Below are 16231 nucleotides of genomic sequence, written 5' to 3'. Positions count from 1 at the left end.
AAACAAAAGAAGGAGATCCAGATTCTATTTCTTAGTAAACTAAAGTAATTAACTTAGTAAATAATAGCTTGTGAGATCCATGGTGAAATGAACAGCCTAGAAATATTGTTCTTTGAAGATACTACAAGAGATTATCCAATATTATCCAAGATTTCTTGAGATTAGTAGTATTTGAAGATCTGGGAATTTCTGTGTCCAAGGCTAAAGTAAGTATATTCCTAATAGATGACATATGCCAGCCACATGCATTCTAACCATCTAAATCCTTTTGTGGCCTTCTACAATTAGATATTCTAAGGATTTGTCTTTATTCTTCTGCCCCTCATCCTTATCCAGCCTCACAATAACAGTGTCTAGTCAATTTAGTTTTGCAACCATTTGTAATATGGAATCATTACAGTCTCTTAAAATTATAATTTTCTTTCCACTCCCCTTGGATGCTATATCACATAGGAAACCTTTCCTGTCTTTCTCCGAACTCTTCCTCTCTCTCTCTTTCTCCCTCTGTTTTTCTGTTTCTCTGTTCAACCAAATTATCCTTTCTTTATTTCTCTTTGTATGCATAGAATTGTCCTCCTCTAGTAGAATGCAAGCTGATCCAAAATAGGATATTTTATTTTTGACCTTGTATCCCAAGCATAGTGCCTTGGATTCAGTAACTATTTATTAAATGTTGATGAACTGGAGAAACAAGTAATAAGGGGAATATGTAGTATGTTGAAGATAATTGGCAACTAATCTGATTATTTCTTCTGAGCACTCAGTCAGTAAAGAAACATCTTTGATCAGTAATCATTGTGCAACATGTAAATCCAAAGAAATTATCACTCTTTTGTTTCAAAATAAAGAAATAAGTTGACTTCTCAACCTTCATGGAAGTTGCTGAACATGGCGTGCAATAACATTTAAAAATTATAGTTATTTTGGAATTTCCCTCATTAACTTATGATTGCCCTGAAAAATCAGACACAACTACTATGTTTAACCATTTGTAAGCTATATTTCCCTGGAAAATATAAGCTCCTTGAATACAGGCACCATTTTTCTGTTAGTCTTAGTATATTTGGAATACTTTGTATGCTATAATTAGTACAGTACTTTGCACATAGGAAATCCTTGTTGAGTTAGAGTCTTTGCATTCTTTCTGGGATTTTCAGGAAAACAACAACAAAGAAGATAAATTGGCAGGATTACTTCAAAAGGGAGTTATTGATCCCTTTATCTTTAATAACTCTTCCCTTCATATTTTTATGCTATGCATCCATCTTTTCTTTTTGTCTTGGGTCTTAATGTTGCCTTATTACTGACTATTCAGGGTCCTGAATTCCTTAGGAATAAATATTCCATGATCTGAAATTTTCATTATCTCTTTCCTTTTCACAAAAATTACTTATCTTCACATTCCTTTAATAATAATACCTTGAATTATACTTACCTGGCAGGGGTGATTCCATGATCACAAAAATGGTTTCTCCAGAGTGAGGCTTATCCATTGCACTCAGGATGGGCTGACCCCTGCAATTTTCTCAAATTCAGGAAACTCGACTGCATAATTTGTGGTAGTGGGGGAAAAGTAAATAAAAAAAAAACTTTAATTAATACATGATAATGGCTTAATTGACCATGATTTCATCAGGTGTTTGTTAAATTTTATTTGAAGTTCAATGAAATTTTTTTTTTTTTGGATTCAGCTTTAGAAAATGTTAATTCCCAAAAATAGTCTCTTGGAATTTTATCAGTGGATTTTAATACCATAAACTAAATGAATAACTAATGTGAAAATTTCAGGGAGACTGACAGGAGAGTCTTTTGGTGGCCTTCACATCTCTGTCTTCTGCTGTCTACTGGGAATAAGTTTGACAAGGATTTCCTGAAAACAGTCCTGTTCTTTTGAAAAGATGATGTTTTATATGTGTGTGTGTGTATGTGTGAGTGTGTGTGTGTGTGTGTGTGTGTGTATTGAGGAATGAGGTACACTGGTGTTCAAGTTGGTCCTCTGGGTCTCCATAGCCCACAGATTAAAGACTTTAATTCCAAGGTTTGTAATTGTAGCACTTCTTCATAACTTTAATTTCATGCAAAAGGTGCTTGGATGGAGTGAGAAAAAGTGAGCAAAACCAGGCCAAGAACATTTCAAAAATCTGCTGGGGCAGATGCTAGGAAGAAAATAAAACTAGAGACATGAGTGCTTGGCATTGTGCCCTTCTGGAGGTAGAGTGGGGAATGGACAAATCTGGCTTGTAGACTTGAGGTGGACCACCTCTGCTGAGTCCAGCTGACAGAGAAGTTCCTTTGAAAACTGATGAGAAGAAAACCATTCCCACTTTTCCTTATGGAAAGATTAATCTCAGCAGTTCTCTTCAGTTCATATAATTCTGTGCAGCACAGCGTATGTGTATGTGTGAGTACCAAAATCTCATGCAAGAAAATCTGCAAAGCATAATGTGATGTCTTTTCTCAAATCTCCACCTATCAAACTTGTCTAGTGTCATGGAAAATGCTTATAATTTAGACAACTGAAACAGCACAGATTAATAAATTTATAAAAATGTTGCATTTTTTCTTAAACCTACTCTATTCCTCACCTCCTTCCCAATTCTTCCATTTTTTCTGGACTGAAATTGACAAGTTTCTTTTTATTTTCCTTTAAAAAATAAAGTTAAAAGCAAAAGTCAGCTTATTGGCACGGCTTCTTCCACAGTTCCAAGGTCTCTGTGTGCAACCTCATTCCTCCTTCCCAGAAGCATGTAAAAGCGCAGCAATTCTTGACAGAGTCCAGTACTCATTTAATAAATGGAGCAAAGATCCCACAGGGCTAGTGGAGGGGGTGGCAAGGGAGTAAGTCAGGAAAGGATTGCTACTGTTGGAGAATTAAGAGCTGATGAGGCAGAAGGTTAAGGAATATGTGAAGTGTGGAAAAAGATCATTCCTTTCTCTTTCTGTCTACCTCCCTGTCATTTTTCCTTTAGCATACCTCTCATCCTCTACCAGAGGTATCCTTTTATTTTTTTTCTTTCTTTTTTTTTTTTGGATTAATGTAAAGCACTGATAATTTCAAAATCATAGGCTAAAAATTGCAATATGAATGATGTTAAGAAAATTCAAGAGATGCAACATGTTTTACTCATAATCAAGGAGTTAGTAAGTGGTGGAGCTGGGATGTGACCCAAGGATCACTTATTCTAGGCCCAATACACTTTTTACAGAGTCTCTAGATATAATTTTATTATTCTTATGTAAATTTAAACAAAACAAAACAGATTGTTGGCCTTATTCGGGTGGGGTCACAAAGGGTTCTTGGGGGAAAAATAAAATTTTTAAGGGAATCTATTCTTTCTTTTTTTAGGCATTAGTATCCTGGTATATGATATTACAGATGAAATAGGAGTCCTGACAGAAATTGTTTTCCCCCCTTTAGTCATAATAATCCCTGAAATTTGTATTGTACATCAGTGTTGCAAAGCATTCTTACATATTATATCACTTCATTATTTCAAAACATTCCCATGGACATGACCCAGAATCATTATTTTCATTTCACAAAAAGGGAAACTAAGATTCAGGTAGATCTCTTGCACCTTTCACCTGGACTGTTAAGGATCATCTATTGTACCATATTGCTTGCAACTCTAGAACCTGTACTACATAAACTTCCTGATTATTTTTAGAGATCATTTTCTTTTTTCTTTGGGAGAAAGAAGGGAGCACCTCATCCCCAAGACTGTTCATTTTTTTGGCTTTCAAATAATTCTGTGGTTAGAATAACAACTGGGATGACAGATAATGAAAATGACTTTAAAATCCATAATTTCCTAACTGATTTCTCAGCTTCCATTCTCTCCCCTCTCTATATATATCCTCTATTCAGTTAACTAAGTAATATTCCTAAAGCACATATCACATCCCTTCTCAAAAAACCTCCAGTGGGCCCTTTGTACAATTAGAATAAACTATGAACTCCCCTGTTTGTCATTTAAAGTTCTGGCTTCAACCTACCTTTCCAGCTTTATTATATATTACTTCCCTTAATATATTGTATAGTCTAGCCAAATTGGCCTTCTTACTGTACCTTGCTTATAGCATTACATCCCCTGTCTCTATGTCTTTGCACAGGCTATACAGTCCCTTCTTGAAATGCCCCCATTTCTTACCTTCATCACTCAGAACCTCTAGTTTCCTTTAAAACACAGGTCACCTTGAGACATTTCTTAATTACCCTAGCTACTAGTGCCACTGATTTTCCCCTTTCTTTGTATTCCCTGTGCTTAGCACAGTGCGTTATAACATTTTCCCTGCCAACCCCAAGATTGTTTCTCAACTCTCATTCTCCATGTTCTTAGGTCACAAACTTCCCTTCTATTATATGGCTTTACTGGGAATAAACAACAAAGCAACTTTCAAGTACTACTTCTGACAAAGAATCATAAATTATACTTGGAAGGGACAATCCTAATTCAAAACCCCACCTCACCACCATCAACTTGTTTTAGCATTTGTAGAAAGGAGGTGATTTGTGAGAAGCAGGATTTGAGTCCAGGCTGGCTGATTACAAATCTCATATTCTTTGTATTGTGCCATATTGCCTTTCACTCCAAAGCCCATGCTGAGTCAACTCCATGGCTCTTTTTGGATACCATTTACTTTTTTCTTTGGGAAAAAAGGAGGCAAATACTTCATATTTGAATCTGTTCATTCCTTTTGACCTTCAAATCATAGTTTTGTGGTTAGAAAAATAAAAACTGAGTTGAGAGATAATGGTAATTACTTTAAAATCCAGTTAGAGAGAAGGACACAAAAGAAAAAGTTTTAATCCTAAAGAAATAGGATCAAGTCTTTTCAACATAATAGTTCTCAAATTGCCATAACTAGCTGAATAATATCTAGTATACAAATCATTACATCTACATTTAGACAATGGAACAGAGAGTATTGCTAACTCAATAATTGGATCCAGGCTTTTTGTATAGTCATGTTCCATGAACCAGATAATAAATCCTGAATCATAATGTGGGTAAGATTGCTTCTACTACAGTTTATACCAAAATATTGATATTTCATATTAAATATAACGTGTGGTACTCCCCCTGCTGGCTATGAGTATTTATTACCATTTTGAGTTAGAGGATAACATCACTTGAAGTCATTGATTTACTAAATTATTTTGCTTGGAGATACAGTTTATATTGTAACAATATATTATATTCCAAACATAGCCGTAAATTAAAAAGAAAAAAAGTACATTTTTTTAATTTTCCAGTTTGAATTTCAAACAAGATATCTAGACATCTTTTCCTATAAACTCTAACTTGTTAAAATAGTTAGTACTGTAATGGTTATTTAACTTAATTTTCAGTTTAATGGAAGAAAAACTAAGGTTCCAAAATTAGTGGGGAAGAGATAGTAGAGACTGAGTTGCCTTTTTGTTGGTGGATTGTTACTAAATGGAGTTATGTTAAATAGTTCCATAAGATGCCATTCTGGATTTCTCTAAATTTCCATCTAGGCCCTAATATTAGTACAAAGTATTGAAGGCATATCAGACCTACCTTAGTAGCATAATCTTTCACAAATGAAAAGGTTAGGTATCTTCAACTGGTATTTAAGTTTGGAGAATGGGTTAAATGAATAACTGAATTTCTATCACTAGATGGTGTGAAGAATAAATAGGTTATTTGTACATATTACAAACAATGTGATTTATGATTGTTGACATCATATTATCCAATTAATTGCATCCATATATCCACTGTCTTTGCAGGAGGATGTGAATAGATACAACTAAATAATTTAATAGCATTTAGTGAGTGATTCAAAGTTAAAAAGAACTTTAAATATATATCATCTTATTCAAGTCTCTCTGGGAGTAAGGCCTATTTTTGTCCAGATTTTTCAAATGAGCAAACTGAGTCAAATTGAAATGTGAGTTTTTACACTGATGATAAGAAACAGAGGAAGAACTGAGACTCAGCTTGTCCACATTCCAAATCTACTAGTCTATTCATTGTGCCACATAGGTCATTTTCCTTTCTTCTCTATTTTTTTTCCTTTTCTTTAATCTGGATAAAATAGTGAATGCACAACTAATTTTTTAAAAATTGAGTACTCTTGAATTCTAGAGAATATATCATTATTCTGAAAACAAAATCAGAATTGAAATTAAAATTATGTTGTTGCTGTTCAGACATTTCAGTTATATCTGACTCTTGATGACCTGATTTGAGGTTTACTTAACAAAGATATTGTAGTAGTTTTCCATGTTCTTCTCTCATTTGTTTTAGAGATGAAGAAATTAAGGCAAATAGGGTTAAGCAACTTAACCAGAGTCATACAACTTGGAAGTATCTGACGCTAAATTTGATCTCAAGAAGATGTCTGTCTGACTCTAGATTCAGCACATTAATCCAATGTGCCACTTATCTACCCAAAATAATGTTAATGATCTCCATTTTTAAGAACCCCAAATTATTTATATATATATGTATATATATATATATATATATATATATATATATATACACATATTTCAGCTGTTATTGTAATTGCTCAAGTCTTGCCCAGATGCCTCTTTGTGGCATAGACCCTGCTTCCAGCAGGCTATACCCAATGTCACCCTTAAGGTGTGAAGGAAGGGCCTAAAGAAAATGTGTTTTTATGAACTAAAAACATTATGAAAAGATCAGGCTGCACAAGAGGATGCTCTCTAGGGGAGTAATTAGAATGGTCAGGAACAAGGAATCACAAAGACGATAGTAGAATTTAGATGATAATAGATATAGTAGTATATCAGTGTCTAGGAATACATCACACAGAATCACCTCCAGTCTAAAAAAATACAGAAACAAAAACCTGAAACCCCCTTAATAACTCTAAACAAATGCTATATTCATTGTAGTATTGAGCATTCTCTAGAACTTACTGATCTCATATTTCATTTTTATCTTAATAATTTTGTGTCTATAATGAGAGAGTTCCTCTTAAGTGAAGGGCCCCATGAGACTTGCTAGAGCCTAAGGGTTGTATTTGCTATACCAGTGAAGTCCCGGCTCTAACAGGTTGTATCAAGCTGGAACAACTTCAGGAACAGCCCAGTGACGACCTCTGTCTGTTGTCTGAAAATGAACCCAATTACATTTAGAAAGGTTTCATACTTTTTTTTTTTAGCCAGAGCAACTCTCATCAAAGAATATGCTAAAGTATGTGATCTACATTAGTGGAGAGAAGACTAACATTGATGAATGTGCAAATCTATGATAGCATCAAGAGCAGGAGGATCCAGACATTTATGTATAATTTCTCTCCCACTTCTCTACTCAGATGAAACAGGATATAATTTATGAGCTAAGAAAAGAATTGCATGGTTGAGCTGTTTGTTCCTTGGCCTCTTAGGATTTCAATCAGGCCTCTCACACTCTTTTAATGAAGGGTGATATTTTGTTTTCAAGGCAAGGCTCTGTGTGTGTGTGTGTGTGTGTGTGTGTGTGTGTGTGATGGGGGTGCTAAGGTTTCGCAAAGGTAGCAATTACATGATAACAGAAAGTAGCATGGACTGTGTCTTGTTACCTCTCATTTTAAAGGTGCCAAATCTCCAGCGGACATCATTGTTATTATGGCTTAAGTTGGCTGAGGTCACCGTGGTTCATCTATTTTATACATTGGTAGCCTTCTCCTTATTACTTGCCAAACAAACCTTTTTATTTTTGCACACGTTTATGTTGATTTTGTGGTTTCTGAAATTGGATTCTGGCTCCTAGAGGCCTGAGTTTCCACAGCAACTGCAGGCCTTATCTGCTACTGGTTCTTGGCACGCAGACAACCAGGCCTTTCACTCACTTTGAATTTTTTTTCCCTAAAAACACACACACACACACACACACACACATCTTTTTCCCCCTTCATCTTTCCTATTTTTCCTACACCCTGTCATTTAAAAATCACATAATTAATTGCGTACATCCTGTGCCACATGCAATTGCCACAGCTTTGAAGTCCCAATAGATCATTTTATAGAGCCATGGGTGCCATTTTAAGGGGGGGGAAAAACAACATCTCAGGACCTGGCGCCAGCCTACAGGCTTTGTAGAATTCAGCATATCCTTCTCCAGGTATGATAAAGAAACCTGGACACTTTCTGTTTGTTTTTCCTTATTTCCTTTCCAAGCTAGCCTTTTCAATATATAGGAAAGACCTCAGGACTGATTTTTTTTTTCCTCTCCACGGTTAGCTTTTCCTCCCAAAACCAGCATGAACTGCTTCATTTGGTGACAAGGGTGAGGTTTGCTTGCTTTCTTTCAACTTGGAGAGGGAAAAAAAGTAGTCTGTTTTAGCATCATGTCCATCATGTCATGAGGAGCCATTACTGATCCAGCAGGGGTGGGATAAACCAATAGGCAAACAAAAAAAAAATAGCAACCTCCCCAACCCCCTACTTTGCCACCCCAGTTTCACTTAGACTCCATAAAGAGCAAACAACAATAAATGATCTCACCAACTTTTTAAAGTTGTGAAAGAAAAAAAACCACATTGCCATCATTTGCTTTTGTGAAAGAAAGCATCTTGGGGAATAGAGCTCTCAAAGTTTTTGAAAAAGACTTACACTTCACTATGTCAGGTTGGGTTCAATTTAAAGAAAAAGTCCTTAGAAGTGTCACTCCTTCAATAATACCTATGGGCATTGTGTCAAGTATTTAATCACCTAAATAAACAGATCAGGCATAGTCTTCTCTGATGCTTACAACAACCCTGGTAGGTAGATGCTGTTGTTATTTGCATTTTACAGTTAAGGAAACTGAGACAAACCGAAATTAAGTAATTTGCTCCATATTATATAGTTACTAAGTGCCAGAAGCCAAATTTAAACACAAGCCTTCTTGACTCTCTCACAGTGTTTCTGGGTACTATGGTGCCACCATAATTGTTATTTTTTGTTTATTTTCCTATTGATTCATTCCACCCTACTAGATCAGTAATGGCTGCTTCTATTATGCTTCTATTGATAGTGCTTCTATTCTGTCTGTGAGTAGTACAGTTTCTAGGGCTTTTTTGAACTTCTTTAGTCAAAAGTCTTTAATTCTAAGCACACTCTCCTAGAGGAAATATGCTCTTAGAGAGCTGATTTGATAAATACAGTTTGAGATATGATAGTGATGATTAATAACGATTGCCTAAACTCTCTCATCTCAGATATTATTTTCATAACATTTGACTTCAGTGCCTTAACCTAAAGAAATAAAGAAAGTGAGATTTTCTGGAACAGTGAGATTTTCTGGAACCATCATCTAACCAATAGGGAAGAGGGATCTGGTTAGTCAAACTTTTCTAGAAATGGTAAAGTGACCCTGATTAGGCAACTGGACAGCACAATAGTACAAATTGTGGCCCTGAAGTCAGGAAGTCCTTAGAACAAATTTGGACTCAGACAACAATGAGCTATGTGACTCTCGGCAAGTTGCTTAAATTATGTTTGCCTTAATCTATTGGAGAAGAAAATGGCAAACCACTGCAGTATCATTGCCAAGAAAAGCCCCATGGAAAGTATTGTCCAAGAAGTCACAAAGAGTTAAAGCAACTGAACAACAATAATTGCTTTGATATCTAAAGCTTTCCTGCTTTATATACTATATTATTGACAAGAAGTTCATTTTAATCAATCTATGTGGATCAATTTCTTCATTGGGGAAAAAAAAGGAGTTGGAACATAAAAAGGTTCAGGTGAACAAAGAAATTTTTTCTTTTTGTTATTTGGGTCCCTTCTACTTTATTTACCATGGCAAAACACACATGCATATGTGCATACCTAGGCCTTTCCTTAATTTCTATGCCAGGATCATGGGCATTTAGCATTGGGAGGTAGATTATAGATCCTATTTTTGAATGTTCTCTCTCTTTTCTTTAGTTGAGGAAACTGAGGCACTGAGAGAAGTAGCCAACACAAGTTCTCACAGGTAATGAAAAGCATAATTGAGATTCAAACTCAGGTCCATCAATTCCAAAAGTAGGCTCTTTTGATCACTGTAGCATAATGATAAAAACCAATCTGGGAACTCCCCAAAAACAGACTTCCTAGTCTAGGATGTGTTGTGGATGGGATGATGTTAAACAAACACCTACTACAGTGGGAACTATTCAGTCACATTGTCTATGTCTCTTGGACAGGATATCTGTTCTGACTGAATCTGAAGCAGGACTCCTTCAGTTAAGTTTCCAATTTGTGATTTCAGGGAGGCTAAATATGAAACCAAAAATATAGACCTTTAAGCCAAACTTTCTGCTTTGATTTGGGGTGTGTGTGATGACTGCCCTAACTAGCAAGATCTATTCATGCAGGGATATAGGAGAGTAGATAATTCTCTTGACTAGGATTTCCTCACATGTAACTTAGAGGGTTAAGTGCTCCTGTTGGAGGATAGTCATCTTTGCAAGGATATGGAGATCTGGGTTTATCTTTCATTGAAGGATAGAATACATAAACTCTGCATTTTTCTGGTTAGCCTATAGTCTTTAGAATGGTGAGCCACCATTACAATTAACCCTGAGAACCCTAAAGCTGGGCTTCCTAAAGTTCCAAAATGTCTTTTTCATCAATAGGATACTCCCAAGGCTGCCAGTAGACTGGAATAGTATTTTTATAGTCACTGACTGAGGGTCTAAGCCAGTAAGGAATTAAGATGAGAAGGAGGGAGAAAAGAGTCTAAACATTTTATTTAAAGAAATTTTTTTATCAAAGCTTTTTATTTTTCAAAACATATGCATGGATAATTCTTCAACATTACTCCTCGAAAAACCCTGTGTTCCAATTTCCCCCTCCTTCCTCCCTGCCCTTCCCTAGATGGCAAGTACTCCAATATATGTTAAGCAAGTTAAAAATATATGTTAAATCCAATATATGCATATATATTTATATAATTATCATGCTGTACAAGAGAAAAAGTGAAGCAAAATAAAATGCAAGCAAACAACAACAAAAAGAGTGAAAATGCTATGTTGTGACCCACACTCAGTTCCCACGGTCCTCTCTCTGGGTGTAAATGGCTTTCTTCATCACTGAACAATTGGAACTGGTTTGAATCATCTCAGTGTTGAAGAGAGCCACGTCCATCAAAATTGATCATCATATAGTCTTGTTATTGCTATCTACAAAGATGTCCTGGTTCTGCTCATTTCACTCAGCATCAGTTCATGAAAGTCTCTCCAGGCCTCTCTGAAATCATCCTGTTGGTGTAAACATTTTCTTTTTAAGTGAGGGGAATAAAAGAAAGAAAGGTCAAAAAATGATTGATCTTTAGACTTAAAACTGGAAGATAACTTTGATACCATCTAATCCAATCCCCTTATCTTATGGGGGACTGAGACCTAGGTAGACTAAACTATTTGCCATGTATCATAGACATAGGAAGCAAGACAAAATAGATTTTTAAGCCTTGATCTTCTAACTCTAAGAGCAAATCTCTTTCTATCATGCCACCCTTTTATAGAATAGAAAAGAGGAGACTGTGCATCCTAACTGCATGCTCATCTGGAGAAAGTAATTTGAGGATATAATGATATCATTTGAGGATATAAGGATATCATGAGAACAGAAAGACAGTATTTCTTCTAGACTTTGTTCATAACAATTCAAATCTTCAATAGACATGATCAAATGGGAATAATTCAGCTTTGAAATAATTACACACAGGAAGAGTAAGTCAGAAAAGACAGTGCATTTTCACTTTTCATCAATATTGACAATATTTCTTGCATTGTACTGGTAAATGCATTCCTGACTATAACTTTTATTTTTTCTTTATTTTTATAGTATTTTAGTTTTAAACATTCAGCTCTGTAAAACCTTGTGTTACAAATATTTCTCCTTCTCTTATCCTCTCTCCTCTCCCCAAAATAGCATGTAATTTGATATAAGTTAAACATGGGCAATTGTTCTAAACATATGTCCATATTCATTATGCTGCCCAAAATAAATAAGATCGAAAGGGGAAAAAACACCAGAAAGGAATAAAAAACAAACGAACAAACAACAACAAAGGTGAAAATACCCTGCTTTGATCCACATTCAGTCTCCTTGATTCTCTCTTTGGCTATGGAGGGCATTTTCCATCACAGATCTATCAGAATTGTTGTGAATTACCACATTGTTAAAAAAAAAAAAAAAAAAAAAAAAAAAAAGCCAAGTCTATCATAGTTGCTCATCACATAATCTTGTTGTTACTATGTAGAATATTCTCTTGGTTCTAATCACTTCATTTATCATTAGTTCCTGTAAGTCTTTCCAGCTTGTCTGAAATCAGCCTGATCAAAATTTTTTATAGAATAATAATATTCTATTACATTCATTTACCACAACTTTTTTTCATCCATACCCCAGTTGATGGGCATCCATTCAATTTCTAGTTCCTTGCCACTCCAAAAAAGATTGTTTCAAACAGACACTGCTGCATCAAAGGATATGCATTTTTGTTTGTTTGTTTTGTTTTTTGCTGAGGCACTTGGGGTTAAGTGACTTGCCCAGGGTCACACAACCAGGAAGTGTTAAGTGACTGACATCAGATTTGAAATTAAGTTCTCCTGATTTCAGGGCTCATTTATCCACTACACCAACTAGCTGCCCCATATGTATGTTTTTTATCCCCCTTCAGGCATAGTTCAAAATTGTTTTTCAGAATGGTTGAATCATTTCACAACTCCACCAACAATGCATTAGTGTCCTAGCTTTCTCACATCCCCTCCAATATTCGTCATTATCTTTTCCTTTCATCCTAGCCTATCTGGGAGTTGTAAAATGGTACCTCAGAGTTTCATGACTGTATCTTGAATACTTTTTTACAATTGTATTTTTATATAATTCTAGCAACCTTTTTTATTTTCTTTCATGGTTCTGAAATACTATATTTTCAAGACTGTCTAATTTCATTCTAAGTGTTAACTACCTAGTGGAATCTTTATTTTATTATGAATCATCAGAAAAATCTACCTTAAAATTACCTGAAAGTAAGAGCATCTGGTTGGTTTTTAATAACTTAAATCCCATTGTTTGAACAACAGTTGATTTGATATCAAAGAAGTTTCAAAGGGGATTCTGGCAATGGCTGGGAGTTTGACTAGATTGATTCCTAAGGCCTTTCCATGTGTTAAGAGCATGAATTTCTTAAAGTGGCATAATTAAGAGAGTGCTGGCTTCAGAGTTAGGGAAATCTGAATTCAAACTTGCTTTAGATATTAACCTATGCCACACAAAAATCATTGTCTTAGTTGCCTCCTCTATAAAATGAGGATGACAATAACACCTACCTCATAGGAATGCTGTAAACATCAAATGAGGTAACATAGGGTATACATTTTACAAGTATGAAAGTAATATATAAATGCTATTATTATTATTACAATGATTTTATTCTAAGTCAGATGAAAATTGAATGTCTAAAACATGAAGACTAAAAAGAATGGTAGGAAATAAGAGAATTTACTGAACCAAAATGAAAAAAATAATCATTCAGTCAGTTAATTATAATTTATTTTATGTTTACTATATAAGCACAGGGGACACAATGAAAGATAAATAGTAGTACCTGTTTCTAAGAATTTTACATTTTAATGGGATAAAATTAAACCACACACATACACACATATATCCCCCAGGTATACACAATACTGACATATATGTGAATAGGTGCAAATATGTGTACTTATACATCTGTTATATGTATACAATATACTTCTACATGTATACACACATATTAGTCATTTCAAGAGCTATTGTTAAAAGTAAATGATGAGATGATTCAGTAGAAAGAATAGCATTGGTGTTAGGATCCAATACAAAGCCAGTTCCATACCCTCATGACAACCTACATATCTGAAGAAGTATAAATCAGTAGTTATTAAGTCAGTAGCCCTTTGAGGACATTTTAACTGACTTAGAAGATAAAATGAATTGATGTTCTCATGTGGACAAAATCAACTTTGGGCAAAACTTTGAAAATGATAATGTTTGAAGTTTATATTTTTTGTCCTCCTATATCCCTCAATATAAATTTTTCATATGTAAATTGGGGATGGATAGTAATATTTATATTTTTGTTCTTTGTGGATTGCTAGTAACAAGTGAGATCAAGGGATGATCAAGGGATCTATGTCCATATTCCTGCAATGTTAAGAAAAACTAAAGAAGAAATCTACCATAGGTAGAATACTTGTTCCATGCAATTTATGAGAGGACATGGAAGAGGACATGGATAATAATTCCATCCATCAAGCAACATTCATTAAGCACTTACTATGTTACATACTGTATAATATCCATATATCTCTATCTTGGGATAATATCTACATATCTCTTTCTCTCTATCTTCCTATCTATATGAGATTTATTTTGGATATGTTTAATTTAAGATATCTACTGGACACACAGCTTAATATATTTGATAGGTGGTTGACAATGCTAGATTAAAGGTCAGCAGAGCAGTGAGGGTAAATTAAATAGATCTTCAAATCATCACCACAGACAGGGCAATTAAATCCACAGGAGTTTATGAGATCACAAAATGATGTAATATAAGAAAAAAAAAAAAAGAGAGAGAGAGAGAGAGAGAGAGAGAAGAAACCAGGAAAAAACCCTGAGGAGTATCTATGATTAAAGGATACAATCTGGCTGAGAATGAAACAAAGGCTGAGAAGTTGTGGTCATATAGGTAGGAGGAGAATCATAAGAGAATGATATGCTAAAAATCTAGAGGGAAAAGAGTATGAAGAAGGGGAGTGTGCTCAAAAGCAGCAAAAGCTTGTGGGGTAGAAGAATGAGAAATTAAGAGCATAGGAAGATATGGATGATTTACAGCCTTGATGAATGAAGAGAATACCCATGTCAATGAAATCCTTCGACCTTACTTTATTATTAAAAAAGTGCTTTTGGCATTAAATTGTTATGTGTGAATTTTTATTTCCATGTCAGTAAATTTCTGGTAGGATAATCATCCTGTGTGTGGCACCCTCTGGTGGACTGAAGAGGTAATATAATTTGTTTCAAGAGAAATCCAAGGATCTATTTCAAGTTAAAGACATTAGGAAAGAAAGACAAAATTAAAATTAAACAAAAACTGACAGCAGGGGGGAAACTGAAAGAGTGTGTGTGTGTGTGTGTGTGTGTGTGTGTTGTACAGTCCAACTAAACTCCCAGAACATATGGATTACCAACTAGAAACGGGGATTTACAATTAACAGTAATTCATACTCTCACACTCAGGTGAAAAACTAAAATATCATGCACAAAAATTCCATCATGAGTCCTAATAATACATGGGGAAAACCATATATTTCTCTAATGGATTTCTGCTAATATAAAAGGAAATATACAAGGAGGCAAAAGAAAAAAAAATCTTTTCTGAAGTCTCTGCAATATATAAAACACTGCATATCTCTATCACATATACTAATAAACATTCCAAAATGAAGGTCAAAACTGAATGATAAGAAAAGCAGGTTATTTCAAAAAAAAATGAAAGAAAACTTAAATGAACGCCCAAAATTAGTATGCTTTCAAAAATAGTATTTGGGAATGACTAAATCAACTTTGTAATTCCAGAGAAATTAGTCACTTAGATTTGGTAAGGAAGAGGTGGGAACAAAAACGAGAATAGGGAACAGAAGAAAGATCGACGAGGAAGAGAGAGCGAGAGAGAGAGAGAGAGAGAGAGAGAGAGAGAGAGAGAGAGACCAATCTTCCATTATACTTCAGAAGTTCTTGAAATAGTCCATTTAAGTGGTATATTTTTTATTACAATTTGAACTACAGCATGCAAATAACTGAACCAGCACTTTGTAACTGGGAACTCAGAAATGATTGGAGTCCAATTATGTCTGTGGTTTCACAATTACACAATTATCAGTTCCAAATACCAGGAGACAAGGAGACCAACTCTGAAAAAGGTAGCATTCAGCCCATGGCCCCATTTCTGTTTTTCTTAACTCTGGTGAAGGTATTAAATTGCACACAACACCTTCAATATAAACTATACAGAAGCACACAAAACACACCCTTTCCCAACATCTTTTTCCACCCCCTAAACTGTCTGCCCACTGCATTTAGCTCATATGAAGTGAAATAAAATGATTTTGGGAGAAAGAAAATGAAACACTCTAATTTTAATTTCTAGTGGGCTTTGGTCTCAGGATATAGATGTAGCTGAGAGCTGACAGCAACATGAAGAAAAAAGAGAAAGGAAGAAAAAAATAGTTATTT

The 16231-nt window shown here is 34.8% G+C and overlaps 1 non-coding gene across 1 annotated transcript; it reads left to right on the top strand.

The window, feature by feature from the left end:
• Window positions 1-1427: 1427 nt before the first annotated feature.
• On the top strand, window positions 1428-1594 carry LOC111720554. The gene has a single exon (XR_002770196.1). It is a non-coding gene; the product is annotated as a U1 spliceosomal RNA (small nuclear RNA).
• The last annotated feature ends 14637 nt before the right edge of the window (window positions 1595-16231 follow it).

Source organism: Sarcophilus harrisii, chromosome 4 (genome assembly GCF_902635505.1).
Source record: "Sarcophilus harrisii chromosome 4, mSarHar1.11, whole genome shotgun sequence".
Taxonomy (NCBI): domain Eukaryota; kingdom Metazoa; phylum Chordata; class Mammalia; order Dasyuromorphia; family Dasyuridae; genus Sarcophilus; species Sarcophilus harrisii.
This window is presented reverse-complemented; position numbering and strand designations above follow the sequence as displayed.